General features: G+C 32.6%; 1 pseudogene; it reads left to right on the top strand.

The window, feature by feature from the left end:
• Positions 3,529–9,284, top strand: LOC109352993 (annotated as a pseudogene).

Below are 9,625 nucleotides of genomic sequence, written 5' to 3'. Positions count from 1 at the left end.
GGATGGAAAAATATTCGTTGGGAAAGTTAGCCCCACATACCTGTAAATGTTTCCGGCTCAGACAAGATTGTCTCCTCCAGTGCAAGGATACATGTGGGAAACAAAAAAGAGAGGAGGAGTCACCATCCACAAGTAGTGGTTGTGCTTTGTCTCAGCGGGCTTGTTCTATTGGCCTTTATATGAAATCATGCCTTATTTATCTGATTTGGGCCCAACCCACTCAACAAATTCTTTGGTTAAGTGGCATACCTAAATAACTATAATATTTAACACATTAAAAGTTTTAATTCATTGGAAACTTTTTCTTGAATGAAAAATTATTTCATGCCTAGTTTAATGCTTGAAAACAAAATGATTTCAATGGTGTATATATACAATATACTGCTTCATTTGTTTTTGAAGCCTTTTATTTTGGTTTTTCTTTTTGCAATATGATGAGGAAAATGGGTTGGGTTCCTCTCCAGTACCGGAATATCTAATACTGAAATATGAAGTAGGAATGAAGTTCGGTACATTTTAATATATTTTTTATTAAAAAGTAACTCAAATCTAGACCATTACAAATTATTTGTGCCACGTGTAAGTATCTGTATCAAATACTAGACTATCTACTATTGGAGAGGATCTCTACTCGAGAAAAGAGGTAGATCATAAAGTTGATTAGATAAGGAAAAAACTATTTGTAGTTTTATACAATCATTCTCAATCATTTGAGTATTAATAATAGTTGTTAAGAATAATTTCTATATGTTAAAAAATTCAATTATCAAAAGTTGTTAAGAATAATTGTTCAACTAAAACCTCTCTTTAGATAAAACTCATACCATATTGTTTAGACTTCATTGGATCTCTAAGGTTGAGTATTCGATTTCTGAGAGCGACACTTAGTAGAATGAATAGTCGCAAATCATGGAAGAGATTAGTTCCTTAGCCAAAAGGTATGGAGATAATCTTGGTAATACAAAAAAATATAACCATATTCTTTCTATCCTCTTCTTTTGCATGGCTACTTTGTATCCTTACAAAGTTTCTTTTTGAATTGGAATGCCTTTTTCAATTCCCTTGTTTGTTTATAATTAATTAAAGGTTAAAAGTTTCAGCATTTTGGAAGATTATTTGGCAATGCAACAACCAAATTCATGTCAAATATATGGAGTCAGAAAAAATTATGGAGAGATATCAGAATTTGAAGAATAACCCTTTCTAAAAAGTTTTTTATTATAAGTGAAAATTTATTATACAAAAACAAACATAGTAAAAGAAAAGGATCACTAGGAGATCAAGATAGTATCTATCACCCAATCTTCAAAATCAGAGGTAGCAATAACAATCTAAACATAACAACGGACTAGAAAATTTCATTTTATTATGAAAAAGAACTTCATTTCGACCTTGCCAAAGAGACCAAATTTCAACCGTCCAAATCACAGAGCCAACACATTTCATCAAACGATTCTTAATTGGAAAATAATGTTGTAAACAATGAGATTTATTGATTGAATGCAACACCAACACAAATCCCAACCAGCCATAGAGAAGTTACCAAATTCGATAAAAAGGTGGCAAGAGAAAAAAGATGTTCCACCAAATACATATGTTTAAATTGTAATATTTTGTTCATTAATTACTCTAGATTCTTTCATTTTCATGTAAAGATCATTTTCCTCATAAATATGTTCACCAAATTATTCTAATAATCTAGAAGAATATAAAAAAAATACTAGATTGTATTACAAATTAAATAGAAAAAATATACAGAATTTGAAGAATAACCCTTTTTTATAGTCTATCAAACCACATGACATATGTTGAAAAAATTGCAAAAGTTACCAAATGTTCAAGCATTAGTTTTTTCAATTGATTATATATTTTTTATAGGCAAAATGTTTTGAGGAGAAGATGAGAAATATTTTAAGTTTTCAACATAGATACCCTCTTAAGAAATTCTTTTAAATTTATCTTTCTTTGATTTAACAAATAACAAGATTTAATTAAGAGCTATTAAATTATTTATAGATTACCATCTTTTATAGTAGGAGCCATTTCTTTGTTAAATACTTAAATTAATAAGTGATATGATAGATAGGTATATTATCTTAAATAAAATATGCTAGTTGTACAAGTTGATCTTTCATGATGATTGAAGAGGTGCACCAAATATTACTCTTGTGGCTTTGGCATATGAGATTTGGCTAGCCAAATTTTTTGAGAATTAAATTTATTGTCAAAGGAAAACATAGTGAATGTGTTACCTCTTATCACTTGACCGAATATGTGAATGTTGTCTCTTATGAAAATATATCTAATAGTGTAAGATTTTACTGAAGTCTCGGATAGATTAAAAAATCAAAAGTTTAATTCATGTGTGCGATTTTTATTGGGAGGGGTAACCACGAATCTCGAAATGGATTAGTTCATTACTCATAGATGAGATACACTTCGTTAAATCAAAAAACCAAAAAAATTTGTATCACTTTATATGCTATTCAATTTTTCATTAATTTAAAAAATAAATTAAATATATATTAACTTTATCTTTTTTTAACAAATAAAAATGTACATAAAATGATATGCATTATGAGACAGAAGATATTCTCCCGAAAAACCGCTATTTATTGTCCAATCAAACCATACCATTCTTTGTCTAATTAATTACTTCTTATTTTTCCTATTATTCCTATATTAATATCCCACTCTATATAATTCACATGACTAGTCCCACTAAATATCAAAATATTGCATGATACTTATTCTCCTATAGTTATTGCTGCAGATTGAGGACATAAATTTCATTGCATACTCCATAAGTAAATTAAACTTTATGTTAAGTATTTATTATATGTAACATCAAATTCATTTGCAACAACTTCATAAATTTTCATATTTCTCATATCTGATCATATATTCATTTATCTTAAGAAACTAACAAATTGGTCTTTGCATGTAATGAAGTCATTGAAGATAGAAAATAGAAAATCTGCAGAGATATTATGACAGAAGAGGATATATATTTACAAGATGGCACTACTAACATTTATGGAAAACCTGCCAACAAGAAAAAGACTGGAACTTGGAAAGCTTGCTGGTTTATTCTTGGTATCAATTTTTTTTCCCGATATTTGAATTGATAGAACATTATCTTATCCAGAATTTAGCTAGTTTTGTTTATATTGTCAGTTATATTTGGATTGATAGAACATTATCTTATCCAGAATTTAGCTAGTTTCGTTTATATTGTCAGTTATATTTGGATTGATAGAACACTATCTTATCCAGAATTTAGTTAGTTTTGTTTATATTGTTAGCTATTATTTTGATCGTGTTATCATGTTATCGTTTGTTACAATTTTTGCTTATGTAATAATTTGTTGGACTAACAATTATTTGAGTTCGACCAATCTTTACGACTTTACCATCATAAACTTCCAACATATGTGTCTAAACTAGCATAATATATGTATAATATGTTACAAGAATGATTCTATATTCTGAATTTTGAAACATTTTTGTCATAGGAAATGAATGTCTAGAAAGAATGGCATACTATGGTATGTGTACAAATTTGGTGAATTATCTTCGAGATCGATTCAACCATGGAAATGCAACTGCTGCAAATCATGTTACAACATGGTCAGGAACAAGCTATGCAACACCATTGATTGGAGCATTTATAGCTGATGCATATTTGGGAAGATACTGGACAATCGCCATTTTCTCCACAATCTATGTCTTTGTAAGTTTGGTTTAAGAGACTGTTTCCAGGATTTGAACTCGTGACGTTATGGTCACTAAGCAACAACCTTACGGTTGCGCAAGCTCTGACATTAGTTTATTCTTCAGGGAATGATACTACTAACATTATCTGCTTCTGCCCCTGGACTGAAGCCATCATGTGATGCTAATGGTTGCAATCCAACATCAACACAAACGGCGTCCGGCTTTATAGCACTCTACTTGGTTGCTCTCGGAGCTGGTGCTATCAAACCATGTGTCTCGTCTTTTGGTGCAGATCAATTTGATGAAACAGATGAGAAAGAGAGAAAAAACATAAGCCATTTTTTCACTTGGTTTTACTTCTCAATCAATGTTGGTGGACTTGTTGCTTTTTCGGTATTAGTTTGGATACAAGTAAACATAGGCTGGGAATGGGGTTTCGGAGTTCCTTCGGCTGCAATGGTCATTGCGATTATATTCTTCTTCGGTGGTAGCGGATTCTATAGACTTCAAATACCCGGAGGAAGTCCCTTTACAAGGATTTGTCAAGTCATAGTTGCAGCCGCGAAGAAATCTAATCTTCGAGTACCAGCAGATAAGTCTCTTCTTCATGAGACTATAGATGTTGAGTCGAGCATCAAAGGAAGCCGAAAGCTTGATCACACAAACACCTTAAAGTGAGTAATCATTGACTCATTCACATTTACTTCTATACAAATTCATGGTTAGAATGAAATATCAAATAGTCAAATACTATTCATTCTGATACTATCTTCATAAACAAGAAGAGTGGTTATTTCATTGTGATATTTAACTAAACTTCTTATGAATATATTAAGAGATGAAGACATTGTGATCAAGAAATGAGTAGTATTTGCAGGCATCTCTTCAAATTTTATTAGACTTCATCATAAAAGCATAGTTTATCGAACCGAAACTTCGGTTACTGTTCTAATCTTTTGAACATGTTGATTTCATTAAGGTGTTTGGATAAAGCAGCAATGAAGACCCAAAATGACATAAAGGAATTGCCAAATCCTTGGAGTCTCTGCACAGTAACACAAGTCGAGGAGCTGAAATCCATAATTCGGATGCTTCCAGTTTGGGCATCACTGATTTCCTTTGCAGGTGTATACAGTCAAAAGTACACAATGTTTGTTTTGCAAGGCAACACAATGGACCAAACCATTGGCCCTAGCTTAAAAATTCCATCAGCATCATTAGCCCTTTTCGACACAATAAGTGTCATATTCTGGGTTCCGGTCTATGACCTTATCATTGTTCCTTGTGCAAGAAGATTCACCGGCCACTCGCAAGGATTCACACAACTCCAACGAATGGGAATCGGCCTCATAATTTTGAGCATTTCCATGTTTACTGCTGGGATTCTAGAGTACATTCGCCTCGACATAGTAAAGAAAAACAACTACTATGATCTTAAGACCATCCCTGTCTCAATTTTATGGCAGATACCACAATATGTTCTTATCGGATGTGCCGAAGTATTTACGTGCATTGCTCAGATGGAGTTCTTTTATGGTCAATCACCCGATGCTATGAGAAGTTTAGGTGCAGCACTCTCACTTACAACTGTAGCAGTTGGAAACTACATTAGTACTTTGCTTGTGACTATTGTTGCCAAAGTCACAACAACATATGGAAGAGTTGGTTGGATTCCGGATAATCTAAATCGAGGTCACCTGGACTACTTCTATTGGCTTTTATCATTTCTTTGCTTTCTCAACTTCCTCATGTTTCTATGGATTGCAAAGAGTTACAAGTACAAGAAGGTGGCTGAAATTTCAATTGCTTAATAGAGATACTACCTTTTTTTCAGGCTGCAAAGCCTATTTCTTGAAGAATACTATCGTGTTTTTCGTCGAGCCAGTGTTTAGTGAGTCAAATACTGAAACGATCCTATCGACACTCTAAATTATCTATTCACAATTCATGTTAACTAATCGATGTTTAAGTTTTTATTTTACAAAGATTATCGCTAATCAATAAAGAGCAAATAGACAATTCAGATTGTCAATAGTCTTACTCGTCCTACGGATTGAGGATTGTTCTATTCTTTGTTTCGGTAGATTCTCTACTATGACAGGTGTGAATGCTAGGTAAGGGTTCAGAGATGTTTGTGCTATTGTGGTTGAGTATGGTGACTTAGATTCATAGATTTGCTTCATGATTTGTCAATAAATGATGCAGTCTTGATTTTGGTTCATGTTGCAGCTCTTCTTATTCTTTATTGCTGTCATAAATAATCTTATTCAACTCAAATAAGCATGGTAAATTTTATTTTTTTTCTTAAATTATTTTATAAACTAAGTTTTTATGAGACTAAAGTAATGTTAATTTGAATAACTTAATTGGTGACATGAAATTTCAGAAGGATCAATGACATTAAAATCTTAAGTGGTTGATTTAATGTTCTTTGTAGTAGGAGCAGTGGAAAATGTATGAGAAATAAGTGTGAGAGTATATATAAGGAAAATGTAATGGAAAGAAGATGAATATGACTAATCATGTAGTTAGATTGAAAATAAATTTTTTGAGACCTTCTTTACGAAGAACCCGATACATGGTATGCGAATTCGATACATGGTACATATCGTAAATGAGAGAATTATGTAACTATGTTATATAATTCTTTATGCTAAGAATCCTCAAATTTCATGGTTTCTGTCACCCTTTGTAGTTATCTCCACCTACATGCATAGTTCACATATTCTTCTTATTTGTCTCATTAGTCTTCTTAATAACAAAAGTGACTCATAAGTAATACCTATGAGTCTATGACTCTTCACTCATGGCAAAAGATGAGGGGAACATAAACTTCAAAATGGTGCAAATTTTCTATGCTATTTGACATCATTCTCTTTTTTCTGTTTTTGTTATATTGAAAAGGTGGATTGTGTTTTTCACATATATGGTATCTATTCTTTATGTTTGTTGTTGACTTCTGATTTATTTTTGGTGCCTGTAATATCATTACACACATCAACAAGGAGTAAACAACTACGGATATAGGATATGTTGTATAGACGTATACGATAGTTACACCAAATTTTACTTATGAGTAACATATAACGGATTCGTCATAAATGAAGTCTTATAGTAATAATATAAAAACTGATCACATAGAACTCGGTATCGCGCATCCAAACCGGGACCATGTAACTATATCTCATACTGTTAAAACATACTAATATCAATAATGTTCTTGTTTCCTTCAATTTTCAACTCATGCCCAATTGGCCAATTTAATTTAGAATTTTCAGTCCTTTTCTATAAATGGTTCTGCATCATGCAAATTTTCTAATGTTTTTATCTGTTGAACTACTGCTACATTAATAATTCTATGTTAAGTTTGATTATTATGCAATTAGCATATTATGTCTCAGTAATAGTAAAATCACAATGTTAGAACATTCTCTAAATTTTCAATTGATGTATTTATTATGTAATATGAAATTCATGATAGATTTTGTTATAAGATTAGAATATGAAGATCCTAATATGCTGAGTTTTGAAACATTTGTGTCATAGGAAATGAATGTGTTGAAAGATTGGCGTACTATGGTATGACTACGAACTTGGTGAACAATCTTAAGGATCGTTTCAATCAGGGAAACGTAGCTGCCGCGAATAATGTCACGACATGGTCAGGAACATGCTACATAACACCATTGATTGGAGCCTTCATAGCTGATGCATACTTGGGTAGATACTGGACAATTGCAAGTTTCTCGATCATATATGTCATTGTAAGTTTGGTTTACGAGAAAATCTTTCTTGTTTGTTGAGTCCTATTCAACATCAACACAAACCGAAGCTATGTTTTTAGCGCTATACATGATCGCTGTTGGAACTGGTGGTATCAAACCATGTGTCTCGTCTTTCGGTGCAGACCAATTCGATGAAACGGATGACAAAGCGAAAAAAGAAGAGCTTTTTCTTCAACTGGTTTTACCTCTCAATTAATGTTGGTTGGGAATGGGGTTTTGGAATTCCTGCATTTGCAATGGTTGTGGCAATTATATTTTTCTTCGGCGGTAGTCATCTTTATCGGCTTCAAATACCTGCCAGAAGTCCCCTTACAAGGATTTTTCAAGTCCTAGTTGCAGCATCTAGGAAATCTAATCTGCAACTTCCTGAAGATACATCTCTTCTTCATGAGTCTATAGATGTCGAATCATACATCAACGGACGCCGAAAACTTCATCACACAAACAACTTAAAGTGAGTTATTAAAGACTAATCTACATTTACTTCTACAACATCAATAATAAGAATGAAACCTCAAATAGACAAATACTTAACAATTTTTGGTTACTATCTTCATAAACTACTCTAAAATCGTATACAACCGGAAATTCGATTCATATTCTGACGTCTTTTCTGATTAACAAAATGCTGATTCCATCTAGATATTTGGATAAGGCAGCAATAGTAACCTCTTCTGACTTCAAAGATTTTCCGAATCCTTGGAGGCTATGCACTATAACACAAGTTGAAGAGCTTAAATCCTTGATTCATTTGCTTCTAGTTTCGGCATCACTGATTATCATTGCAACCGTATACCATCACTTCAAAATTCCACCAGCATCACTATCCCTTTTCGACACAGTAAGTGTTATCATCTTGGCTCCAGTATGTAACCTTATCATTGTTCCTTGTGCAAGAAGCTTCACTGGCCACGAACAAGGCTTTTCGCAACTCCAACGAATGGGAATCAGTTTCATCATTTTGAGCATTACCATGATAGTTTCTGGCATTCTAGAGAACATTCGGCTCGAAATAGTTCGGAAAAACAACTACTATGATCTTAAGGCCATCCCGATGTCGATCTTATGGCAGATACCGCAATTTATTCTTGTTGGTTGTGCACAAGTTTTTGCTAGCATTGGCCAAATGGAGTTCTTTTATGGTCAAGCACCTGATGCTATGAGAAGTTTAGGTGCAGCTCTCTCACTTACAACATATGCATTTGGAGGTTACATTAGTACTTTGTTTGTAACTGTTGTTAACAAAGTTACTACCAATGAAACACGGCTACATATACGTGTGTCGGATACGATACGTATCCGATATGTCGACACACATTTTTTTCAAAAATATAGGATACGACACGTTTAGAGATACGTGTATATAATAATAAAAAATACATAAAATATGATAAAATTATAAGTGTAAATAAAAATATCTAAAGTAGAAAATATAATAGAATAATACATGAAATTAATAAAAACATATCATATCTTATCTTATTTTTGTTGAAAATGTATGAGATAAGTATCTTCTTCTTTATTTTTTTTATTTTTTATTTTTGGATACTCTAGAGATATGTATCCTTCACGAATTTGAACTTATTTGTGTCGGGTACGTGTCGGACACCTACACATGAGGGTGTTCAACAAATCTATGCTTTAGAGGTTACTACAACACATGATAGGCTTGGTTGGATTCATGATAATCTAAATAGAGGCCATCTTGACTACTTTTTCTGGCTTTTGTCCTTTCTTTGTTTTCTTGATTTCCTTGTGTATATACTCATTGAGATGTATTAGTATGTTTGGGTTGAAATCTTAGAAATAGTCTCTCTGTTTGCGAGGATAAAGTTGTGTATATCTATCATCCTGAGACCTTATTAAGTAGAGTATCGTATACTATGCCACCCTTTTGAATTGTTTTAACCTACCCCTTCTTGCAAAAAAGAGATGGAAGTTGTTAACTTAAACAAAATTCCTATGGGTAAGAGTTCTTCATATTATATATCATAACTTTTGATGCTAAAGAAAGGTTTTTTTCGTTGCTTCTAGGTCTTTTATGGTGGTTGTGAACTTGTGATTATTGTTTTTACTGTGGCGATAAAGTGTTATTGTTGGAGGATGTGTGGTGGGGTACTCAG

This window comes from Lupinus angustifolius, chromosome LG07 (genome assembly GCF_001865875.1).
Source record: "Lupinus angustifolius cultivar Tanjil chromosome LG07, LupAngTanjil_v1.0, whole genome shotgun sequence".
Lineage (NCBI taxonomy): Eukaryota > Viridiplantae > Streptophyta > Magnoliopsida > Fabales > Fabaceae > Lupinus > Lupinus angustifolius.
The sequence above is the reverse complement of the archived record's forward strand: the minus strand, read 5'-3'. Positions and strand labels throughout refer to the sequence as shown.